The sequence below is a fragment of the Anser cygnoides genome, chromosome 1 (assembly GCF_040182565.1).
Source record: "Anser cygnoides isolate HZ-2024a breed goose chromosome 1, Taihu_goose_T2T_genome, whole genome shotgun sequence".
Taxonomy (NCBI): Eukaryota; Metazoa; Chordata; class Aves; order Anseriformes; family Anatidae; genus Anser; species Anser cygnoides.
The window spans coordinates 175,738,586-175,750,845 of NC_089873.1; positions in this window are offsets into that span (position 1 = coordinate 175,738,586).

The window sequence follows — 12,260 nt, forward strand, 5'->3', positions numbered from 1 at the left end:
GTTACCAGGCTTGTTAAACTGAATCCACAGTTTGCAAAAGAAATGTAGCTATGATTTTGAGATTTGGTACTACACCTACACAAACTCTTTGGGAGATGAGTGGTTGGAAAGCTGCCTGGTGGAGAAGGACCTGGGAGTACTGGTTGATAGTCAGCTGAATATGAGCCAGCAGTGTGCCCAGGTGGCCAAGAAGGCCAACAGCATCCTGGCCTGCATAAGAAGCAGTCTGGCCAGCAGGTCTAAGGAGGTGATTGTCCCCCTGTACTCGGCTCTGGTGAGGCCACACCTCGAGTACTGTGTTCAGTTTTGGGCCCCTCGCTACAAGAAGGACATGGAGGTGCTCGAGAGAGTCCAGAGAAGGGCAACAAAGCTGGTGAGGGGTCTGGAGAACAAGTCTTATGAGGAGCGGCTGAGGGAGCTGGGCTTGTTTAGCCTGGAGAAGAGGAGGCTCAGGGGAGACCTCATCGCTCTCTATAGGTACCTTAAAGGAGGCTGTAGAGAGGTGGGGGTTGGTCTATTGCTCCCACGTGCCTGGTGACAGGACGAGGGGGAATGGGCTAAAGTTGCGCCAGGGGAGGTTTAGGTTGGATGTTTGGAAGAACTTCTTTACTGAAAGGGTTGTTAGGCATTGGAATGGACTGCCCAGGGAGGTGGTTGAGTCACCATCCCTGGAGGTCTTTAAAAGACGTTTAGATGTAGCCCTTAGTGATATGGTTTAGTGTAGGACTTGTTAGTGTTAGGACAGAGGTTGGACTAGATGATCTTGGAGGTCTCTTCCAACCTAGACGATTCTGTGATTCTGTGAAACCTAGGCTATTTGAAGAAAATTATTACCATGATAATAAACAATCCAGTAAGAAACAATCCATCTTAACAATGTTTAAGGATATAAGTAAAGCCAGGTTTGTAGGAAGAAATAACCTCTTCTATGAGACCAACAAACACAATTAGAGAAAACAGATACACAAGCTCTTCCTCAGGTCCTGAAAATTTACATGCTTGAAAGCATGCCTGGTTTTTCCACTTACATCAGCTGCTCTATTAAAGGATATTATATTTCCCAAAACAAAATGAAACACTGGGTAAAGATTGATCACATCTCAAAGCAGGTCATTATTTAGTTATGGAAGTGTTGTATGCATTTATAATTTTTTTATATATAAGCACATTTTTCAACCAGCTTTCTGAACTGTAATCCTGCAATGACTTATGCCTCTGTTCAATATTCAACTCAGAAGTAATGTCAACAATAGCAAGAGTAAGGCAAATAAATGTTTTTACATTGGAAATGCTATGACTGCCTTTATGTAAGAATCTTCTGATTCTTTTCCTCTCAGATCTGTGAGAAGGTTCCTTATCAGAATTGCATTATGATTTTAAACTATATACTAAAAAGACACCCTGATTTCCTTTGGAGTTATTAAGCGTTACTTTAAAAAATAATTAAATAAATAAATCAATATAAAGAGAAAGATAATATTTTCAAACAAACAAACAAAAAAAAAAAGAGAGAAAAGAAGAGAGAGAGAGACAAAGAGAGAGAAAGTGAGAGAGAGAGTATAATGATCCCTCAACCAGGTAGGAGGTACAATTGTATTGGGTGAAAGAAATAGGTATGCAAATTGCATATGCATAATTAGATGCCATTTACTTTGAATGTCTGACCTCCAAATTTCAAACACAGTCTATTTAATTAAGGGATGATATTATTGTATCCCTCATTAGTTGTTCACTCTTAAAAGGACTGTGTAGTGCCTCATCATAATACAGATCATTAAACCTTTGCCTTGATTATGTTTCTGTGTCCTACATTCCTTCCTTTCATATTTTTTATCCTACTTTTCTCTTCTGAGGAAATTCAGTTATGTCTGAGAGACATTTTGACTTTTTTGTTGTTGGTGGTGGTGGTGGTGGTGGTGCTTTTTTTTTTCCATACTGAAAAATTTTGAAATTTCTTATGCATATCCTGAACAATTTGATGAAATGTGGAAGAGATACATTATTGACATTTTTGGTAAAAATAAGTCTCATCCCTGAATGAAAATGTTTCTTCTTTACTTCTTTTCTAGACAACTCAACAAAAAAATGTTGTTTAGACATTCTGGTCTGAGAGCTACAGAACAAGAAAATAATTTCTCCATACTATTCTAAAAGACAAGTAACAGGACTATGGGTTTCAAAATGTACCGATAGCTTTGTGGATTTCATGACCTCCCTGCCAGTGACAGGAAAGTATGCTTTTATTATGGAGGCATAGTCTTTTTCAGGGGCTCCAGTGTCTCAAACAGATTTTGTGACCAAACTACAATCTGATTGAGATAAATAGTGACAGAGAAAATGCAGGTTGATGTTTTGATTAAGTGATTTGAAACAAAACGTTTTGCATCACTTCACAAGTCATATTTTTCAGGCTGACATCAAATTGACTGAAACTTTTTTGTAGCAAATTTCTCAGTGGAAAGTAGCAATTTTCTTACCACTTGTGTATGTTTATAAGCAGAAAGTTTTCCATCAAAACAAATTCCTGACTACCTACAGCAATGAAATTATTAATTAGATAATGAAACAACATGCTGGCAACAGCAACGAGTTCACAAAAAAATCATTTCTGTTATTGGTGAAGAATCCTTGGATGCCTAACATTTCCACCACATTTTCCTTCCCACTGCTGAATCATAACCTAAGAAAGGAATTGACTCAACAAGAGCCAGAGCAAGCAAAAAGGGCTCATATTTACAACAACACACATCACATTTAGTTGGTCCAAGTAAGTCTTACATAAGATAAAGAAAATGATCCTGGCACTGTAAAATATTAATAATGAAAACATTTAATTTCATTCAAGTTACTCATTAAGTGACAAGTACTCAAAGTAGTATTTTAGAGGCTTTTGCTTTTGTTGTTATTGTTGTATTCTGTCTGATGAGCGGGTTAATACAAGTCATTACCTCTTTAATATATAAAAATGCAAGAAAACCCACTTGGAAATTTAATAAGCAAAAGACACAATTTTGGGAAAAAAATCATTTTGGTTTACATATTACTTTATCCATTTTCAATGTAGTACAAAATTACCTTTCCATCCTTATGAACTCCAATTTTGGCCGAACTTAAAAACTCTTGAAAACTATTTCTTTGTAGTCACTTTTGGGTAATCCCAAATTCTTACACCTATACGTGCTCATACATAAGTAAAATGATATCATGAAAGTACACCACCTGTTTTATTTAGAGGATTGTGGGTTTGCTATTTTTTAAACTTTCTGTGGACAGATACTAAACTACAAGGCAAAATTCTACTTTCCACATACCCAGACAACACCAACATTGTCAGTGTACATAAGCTCACAAGAGAAGTCCATACTTCTTTAATTTATTAGAAAATCTGTAGTGTGCTTGATCTATAGGACTAAGATCAGCGTGCCTTGATTTCCTATTTCTAGGAAGACATATCAGAGAGAATGCATTATAGAAACATTGTGAAGAAGTCAAGAGCCAGTATTAGAGTTTTCCTTAAGCAAGGGAAGCATAGTAGGACACAGTTTCAATAATTCCACAGTTGAATGAGTAGCTGAAGAGCTTGTCCTAATAATAATAATAATTATTATTATTATTATTAATTAATAATAAAATAGCAAACATCCAGAATCAAAAAGTGTTCTGAATAATATAGTGAATATGTTATACCTTTCCTTTGAAAAATGTATTGTCATGGGTCTAATTAAACATCTGTAGTTCATGTTGGATTACTCTAAGCTATTTTTATTCTATGATTTCCAGTGGAGATTCACATTAGCAAAAATAACAATTCATTACTTAAAGTGGAAAGCTGAACTATAGGACAGAAGGACTATAGTGTTCTACTATTCTGTATGCACCCATCTAAATATTTTGAACTTTTATTTAACAGTACATGTTTGTGCTCCCCAGTGTCCATAACATCAACAGCTGAAGAAAGCCTGATCAAAGAATCATAGAATGTCTTGGGTTAGAAGGGACATTAAAGATAGTCTAACTCCACCCCCCATGCCGTGCAACCCACTAGATCACGTTGGCCAAGGATCCATCCAGCCTGGCCTTGAACACCTCCAGGGGTGGGGCATCCACAAATTCTCTGGGCAACCTGTTGCAGTGCCTCACTACCCTTACATTGAAGATTTTCCTCTTAATGTCTAATCTAAATCTATCCTCTTTTAGTTTAAGACCATTCTCCTTTGTCCTATTATTATCTACCCAAGTAAAGAGACCTTCTCCATCCTTTTTGTAAGTATTGAAAGGCTGCAATGAGGTCTCCCCAAAGCCTTCTCTTCTCCAGGCTGAACATCCCCAGTTCTCTTAGCCTTTCTTCATAGGAGAATGATGGACCTACAAAATGATGGATCTACAAATTATCCTATTATGAAAGCTACAGAAGAAGGCAGACACTATCCATCATGCCCCAGAGCTTTGAAGAGCTGACATTATTTGACACTGAGATTATGACACTACAAGGGGATATTATCAAACATTTGGAGGAATGCGATTTACTGCAGCCCTAACAGCATCCCCACCCACAACTCATTTACACTTCTTAACTCCATCTGATGACATTTCTGATCATAAGTCATGAGTGAGGCAAATAGAAGCTCTGGAGACATTGAACTTTTTGAGATTAGAGAGACTATAAACATCTGTGATGTACAAATACTGAGTAATATTGCATTTTTGACTGATTGTGAAAATTTGTTCATTTACAGCCAAGTTTCTTATACATTTCTTTCTGCTCAAGATTTATGTCCTTATTTGCATGTTGATATGCTTTGAATCAGAGCAGTACACACTAAGCAGATCTGGAATTATAGTCCCTTTAAAATGAAACTATGAACTGCATTGTACACCTGCTTCTATAATCTATAAAGACAATGCTGCTGACTATGCTCAGAATAATATTGAAAGTATTTGTACATTAAATATTCTTTGAACATGACAATGTGATTAATATGACGGGTTTCTTTCTAATCTCATTCTTCCCTTCTCAGTAAGAATCATAAATTGTAGACTTGACCCTTCAATGGGTTACGTACATGTCATGATTTTGGCTAGGATAGAGTTAATTTTCCTCCTAGCAGCTGGTATGGTGCTGTGTTTTGGATTTAGGATGAGAATTATGTTGATAACACCCTGATGTTTTAGTTGTTGCAGAGCAGTGCTTATACAGAGCCAAGGACTCTTCAGCTCCTCATGCTGCCCTGCCAGCAAGGAGGGTGTGGATGCACCAGAAGCTGGAAGGGGACACAACCAGAACAGCTGACCCAAACTGGATAAAGAGATATTCCATACCATGTGGCATCATGATCAACAATTACTGTGGGGTGGCTGGCTGTGTGGGGGAGACCGCTGTGTCAGAGGGTAGTGAGCAATTGCATTGTGCATCACTTGTTTTGTACATTCTTCTTCTTCTTCTTTTATTTTTTATTATTATTATTATTATTATTATTATTATTATTATTTTATTATTTCTCTTCCAATTAAACGATCTTTATCTCAATGCAAGAGCTTTTTTTTTTTTTTTCTCCTAATTTTCACCCCCATCCCACTTGGGGGGGGGGGGGGGGAGGATGAAGGAGCAAACAATTGTGTGGTGCTGAGAGCTGCCTGCCTGCCCAATTAAACCACAATAGTACACCTTATTTGAATACTGAAAACACTCTGCCAAAGCCAGATTTAAGAGGCCAGATATCACTTCATGAAGAGAAATGACATAAATTCAGCTGAATAAGAAAGGTCTTGACAAGTATATGTGTCTTGTGGGAGAATACTAGATACATGGCAAGGACAAGAAAATGGGATGTTAGGAAAGCGTTTTTGGTTTTCCTTTGTAGAATAAATTCTGAAGGAATATCAAGAGTGTTTGATTTCTGCTTTTGAAAAGCAAGAAGCATGGTGTGGAGGGGAGGGTGTATTATCTCTTCACTAACTGTAAAAATGCCTTCCAAAATAAATTGATTGTTTCAAATTCCTATCTGATAAATATACTCAAATTACTTTCTAGCTTAAACTTTTCAATGCTAATTTATTCCCCTCTCTCCTTTCACAGATCAATTGCATGTCTCATTTTTCTCTTATTTAATTAGATTTGGGCTTCTCAGCCTGCACAGAAGAAAAAGCAAGATAGCTAAACTGGTCTGCCAGAACAGAAGGGGCATTCAGTACAGCTGTGTCAGAGTCTGGAGTTTCACTCCTTGTCAGATGTTCTTTCTGTGTACTTGTACAGACTGAGAGATTGTTTTCTAAATGTTAAATAATCTCTAGTTGAAGACAAAGCTGACTGACAAAGGTCAGTAGGCTGAGGGTAGGCAAGAGGTTGGGAGGGGACATAGCCAGTACAGGGGAGCCCAAAATGACCAAAGGGATGTTCCATACCATATAACATCATGCTCAGCAATAAAAGCTGAAGGAAAAGAGGAAGGAGCAGGGGAGGGGATGCAAATTCATGGCTAAGGCATTTGTCTTCCAAATAAACCACTATGCACACTAAGGACCTGGTTCCCAGGAAGTGGCTGGACACCTGCTGATGGGAAGTAGAGAATAAAAAGGCTGCCTGCTGATGGGAAGTAGAGAATATTTTTTTTCCTTTGCTTAGCTTCCATGCATGGCCTTTGCTTTTCTTTTTATTCCAACCTACAAGCTTGTCCATCTTACTTACTCCCTCTGTCCAGTTGAGGAGGAAAAGTAGAGACTGACTGGGTGAGGGGTCTGGAAGCCAGCTGAGGTCATCTTACCACAATACCATAGGAACAAGATTTATCCAATGGATAAATCTTTCCAGACAGTGAAAGATATTCTACACAAAGATTAGACAAAATCTGTGTAATACTTAATCTTTAGTCACTTTTGACCATATATATATACGCATATATATATTGTTTATATATCTTGTTTATATATATATATCTTGTTTATATATATAAACAAGATAGTTTCTTTGACACTGTAATGGAAAAGAAGCCTGTTTCAGAAGATAGAAAGAGAATGAGAATTGACAGGTCTTTTACAAAGAAACTGTCGTGGTTTTACTTGGGTGGGCGGCCGAGCTCCACCACAACCGCTCTCTCACTCCCCCTCCTCAAAGAGGAACGAGGAGAAAATATGATGAAAAGGGCTCAAGGGTTGAGATAAGGATGAGGAGATTGCACAGTAATTATCATGACGGGCAAAACACATTCAGCATAGGGAGACAGTAAGATTTATTACTTATTACTAACAAGCTAGAGAAGTGAGAAACAGAGGAAAGAAACCAAAAGCACCTTCCCCCCCATCCACCCTCTTCCACCTCCTCCCCCCGAGTGGCACAGGGGAACGGGGGAATGGGGGTTGTGGTCAGTCTATAGTGCTTCTTCTCTGCCGCTCCTTCTCAGTCACTCTCATCTCCTGTGCTGTGGGGTCCCTCCCATGGGATGCAGTCCTTGCTGAACTGATCTGGCGTGGGCTGCCCACAGGCAGCAGCTCTTCAAGAACTGCTCCAGATATGGGTCCGTACCACAGGGTCCATCCCTCAGGAGCAAACTGCTCCAGCCTGGATCCCCCACGGGCAGCAGCTCCTGCCAGGTCACCTGCTCCTGCGTGGTCTCCTCTCCACGGGCTACAGGTCCGGCCCGGAATCTGCTCCGGCAGGGGTCTTCCACAGGCCGCAGTCTCCATCAGTGCAGATCCACCTGCTCCACTGTGGTCTCCTCCACGGGCTGCAGCGTGGAACCCTGCTCCACCGTGGTACTCCATGGGCTGCAGGGGGACAGCCTGCTTCACCATGGTCCTCACCACAGGCCGCAGGGGGCTTCTGCTCCGGCACCTGGAGCACCTCTCCCCCTCCTTCTTCACTGACCTTGGCGCCTGCAAGGCTGTTCCTCACTCCTCTCACTCTCCCAGCTGCTGTGTGTTGCAGCATGTTTTTTTTTCCCTGTCTTAAATATGCTCTCACAGAGGCACAAAACAACATCGCCTATTGTCTCAGCTCTGGTCAGCAGTGGGGCCCTTACCAAACATGGGGCAGCTTCTAGATCCTTCTCACAGAAGCCACCCCTATGGCCCCCTGCTACCAAAACCTTGCCACGTAAACCCACTACATTCCAACCCTCGCCTCTGTGAAAAGCATATTTAAGAATAATCACAATATTCTCTCACTTTACTGTCATCACAATCTTCATAAACTTGACTTACATCAAAAAAAGAAAAAGAATTCCCTGGACTTATCTTCAGAGAGATTAAACATTTCTGAGCTTCTGGGATATGAAAAGTCACCCAGAAAGCAGAGTCTCAAGAGGCATTTACTATTCACTTTGAAACAACACACCCACTAAAACAGAGCCAATAGCAGCTCAGATAAATCAACAGGTAAGCACTCTTTCCCATACTGCTAGGAAAACGATTCTACCACTGGATATGAAAGGTCTGTAAGAGTTCTCAGATTTTGGTTTTCGTTTCTGCCAACACAATCTGCAATGGCGTAAACTTGGTCCATAAGCCTAGGAAATAACTGCCTCTAAGTTTTCTGATGAATGCTTTCATCATGTTACATGTAAACAAAGCTTCAATTTCAGCCTCAGAAAGAGAAGTGCTGCTCTTTTAGGTGCTTGGAGCCATCAAGAAGGTAGATTAGGTACACCACACAAAAATAATTTTTGAAGGCATCACCAGCTAAGGACAGATGTTAATCACTAGAAAAGCCTATAGCCTAGTTGAAGGCTAAACAAGATAGCCTAAAGAAGAAGCAATGCCAATAAGTCAAAAATTATCTGATGGCCTTACAAAAGGCCTTACCTTTCATGCTTCCATCCTTAATACATCTTTCCAAGTATGATAGTAGTGGCAAGACTTCTGTAAACTGCAAGAGAGTAAGCCCAACAGTCACTGTGTTTAATTTTCTTTATCTGCAGGGCTAAGATGCTCTTGTCCTGCCTTAGCACTATTGGAATAGTTGGACAGAAATCAGTACCCCTAGGCACATAAACCTTGGATTGCTTCTGGAGATGTTTCCATTAAGTTTTCCATCCGGTATGCTAGAAGGGTCACCCCTATAAATATATTGACATATTGAGCCATATAATTAATTCACTGCAGAACACTGTTATTTGTCAAAGACCCTATTGAGAAAGCTGCTTCAGGCTGTACAACTTTCAAAACAATGACTTTCGTACATTTTCTGCAAATATATGTATTTTTTGCTGCTAGTGATTCATACATACATCAAATAAAATGTCTAAAAGGCTTTTATGTTGACATTGCCAACTTGATTAATCAAGTCTTGTTGATTTTTAGTCCTTCAAGTTTTGCCTTGAAAATATTCATCAAGTTTAATCTTTCAGTTATGGATGCTTGCTTTCGAAATGTCACAGCAACAGCAACTTCACACTCTCAACAGCCAGCACTTTAGAACACACTACAACTTTTATTTTGAAACCAGCAAAAATCATAAACTTTATGTATGTCATATTTCTTCTTCACTTTTCTGCTTTTTGAAAGTTCCATTAGGAACTTTATCCCATGATCCAGAAAGGAGTTAGTAAAGCATTGCCATATCTAGCAACAGTTTCACAGGCTTTATACTGAGGTTGCAGTTTCTTAGGACTGAGGCTTGTCTAACTTGTTTTGATCTATCTGCTGCTTTGTTTTAGTTTGTTTAGCTGTGGCAGACTTCTTCCTAATGAACAGGTGGCTAAACTTAATTTGTTTTGCTTTTGTTAATGTATCTGTGGTACAGCCATCATTTTATATAGACAGTAAGAACAACTAGTTATTCTGTACAAAATGACATATTTGTGACACTAGCATAATGATGCAGTGCAAAGGAATATGGGCCTGATATGGCAGCAAGGGTCTTGAACTGGGGACACAAGATAGACAGTAGAGGGATTACAGGCATGGGGTGACAAGAAAATGAGCACAAACTGGCACCAGAAGACTAGAAACAATTCAGCAATGGTCATTTGAAGAAGCACAGGCATGGAGCTAAGCAAAAACAGTTTTAGGAGTAACAAAAAGAAGAAAAACAGATATCTAACTTAAGCAAATCAAATAAACAAACAAACAATAACAAAAAAAATGTAGAAATTTCAGATATAATGTGACCTTGCACACCAAGGAAGAAAAAGAAAAGTGTAGTGATTGTTAGGAAATAGATAAAAATATCCTGAATGGATCCTAAAGTAGGGAAGAAGAAATCGTTGTCATGATCATACTCCCAACAAAGGTTTTGGGATGCTGACAGCACATCAGAATAAAATCATTCATCTTAGGATCCAGAAGAACATTGGTAAGGTAACCATAACACCATTTTTGTGGGTTTATTGCACTCACAAAACCACCTGTGAATTGCTGGCTCCATGTCTGAGCACTCAGTATGAGACAGACATGGACCAAAAGACAGGACAGTCCAGCAAAGGGACTGGAAAATCTCATATGAGGAAAGGTTGAGAGAGCTGGGACTGTTCTATCTGGGGATAAGAAGACTCAAGGTGGTATTTTTGATATGTATAATTACCTGACAGTGGGATAGCCAGGCCCTTCTCAGTGGTGTCCATTGACATGACAGGAGGCAACAGGCACAAACTGAAATATAGAAAATTGTACTTAAGCATGAGAAAAATGAGGGAGGGGAAACACCATAACAGAGAAGCACCAATCCTGAAGATATTCAAAACTTAACTGAACATGGCCCTCAGCAACCTGCTGTAGTTCACACCTCCTTTGAGCAGGGTGATTGGACTAGATGATCTTCAGAGACGTTTCCTATAATTCAGTGTGAATCTATGATGCAGTATGTATAAAAGTGTTAACTTTATTGTTATAGTTTTTCCTTCAATATTACTCTCTTTTCTTTTTACTTTTTTTTTTTTAAGAATTACATCTGAACTTATAATAATTTATTGTTGAAACTGTTAAGATTTCAAATACACTAACAATAAATTGACGGCTTTGCATATGATTTGTGTTTCTTTTCTCTCTGTAGAGAGAAAAAAAATACTCAAAAAGTACTGCAAATTGATACCAAACTGCATACATAGTGTGGTAATCAGTGTCAAGGCAACGTATTCATACACAATTTCCATTGGATAGTTCATTTTGTCAGGTACGGTATGTATCACTGCTTCACTTCAATAGAATGATTAAATCTTCTTTAAAAAGTGTTACATTTTATTTTGTTGAAGGTCAGCCCAGTCACATGGACAGTTACAGCTCTAATACAATTTGACAAGCTGGTAAAGATGTTTCAGGAAGGTGGATGCCCTTACTCAAAACCAAGAGCAATCATGGTGATTCTCAGGTTACAGCAATAACTGAAGCATGCTTTGTAAGGTTTCTGTTGTACATGCGTAAGCTTCCAGAGTGCTTGTGGGTTTTTTTTTGGTTTTGGGGGATTTGTTTTGTTCGGTTTTATTTTTTGGTTGGCTGGTTGTTTTGTTTTGTTTTGTTTTGTTTTGTTGGTGGTGGTGGTTGGTTGTTTTTGTTGTTGTTGTTGTTGATTTTGTTTAATGGTTATGAAACATGTTATTTTCCGATTTATATTTCACTGGTTTTGTTTTGTTGCTGACTTTCTCTACTAGCAGTAATACTACCCTAGTTTGGAAAAAAAGGAAAAAAAAAGAAAACAGAAAAAAAAAGTAAAAAAAAAAAAAGTAGATTATTATGAAGTACTTCTGAGTTGCTCTGATTATGGCCTTTGGCCAAAAGGGTGGATGACACTGAAAGATCCCTTAAGATCCTGAGTAAAAGAGTAAACACAGGAGAAAATAAGAATTTGTTAGTCCTACAGAAAGAACTGAGAGACCTCACTGAATGAAAAAAAAAAATAAAGCAAACATTTCTGAAGCTTCAGAAAGAGAAGCAATTTTGATTTAAACTTTTGCATTCTATGGAATGTAAGTCAAAAGTGTCCATCAGATTTCTTACTCAGATTTATTGAGAAAACTAGTGGGTTTTGTAGCACCACAGATATCAGTGGATGGCAATTACAGCTGAAAATCTCATGATAATCTTAAATATGAAGAGCTCTCAAAGATAAGTTCTGGTCAATGGGTGATCTAGCATCAGCCTCAAAGTGATCATCACATAAATAAGAGAGAACATCAATGAGGACAAAGGAAGAGCTGAAAATACTTATATATACTAGAAATAAGCAGTTTGGAATTGTTCCACTACTAAGCTCAACTGAACTGATCGTAATTGGCAGTTTATAATTCAAAGAGTAATGCCACCATTTAGTCAGCCTTTGCTTGTGTTGATGA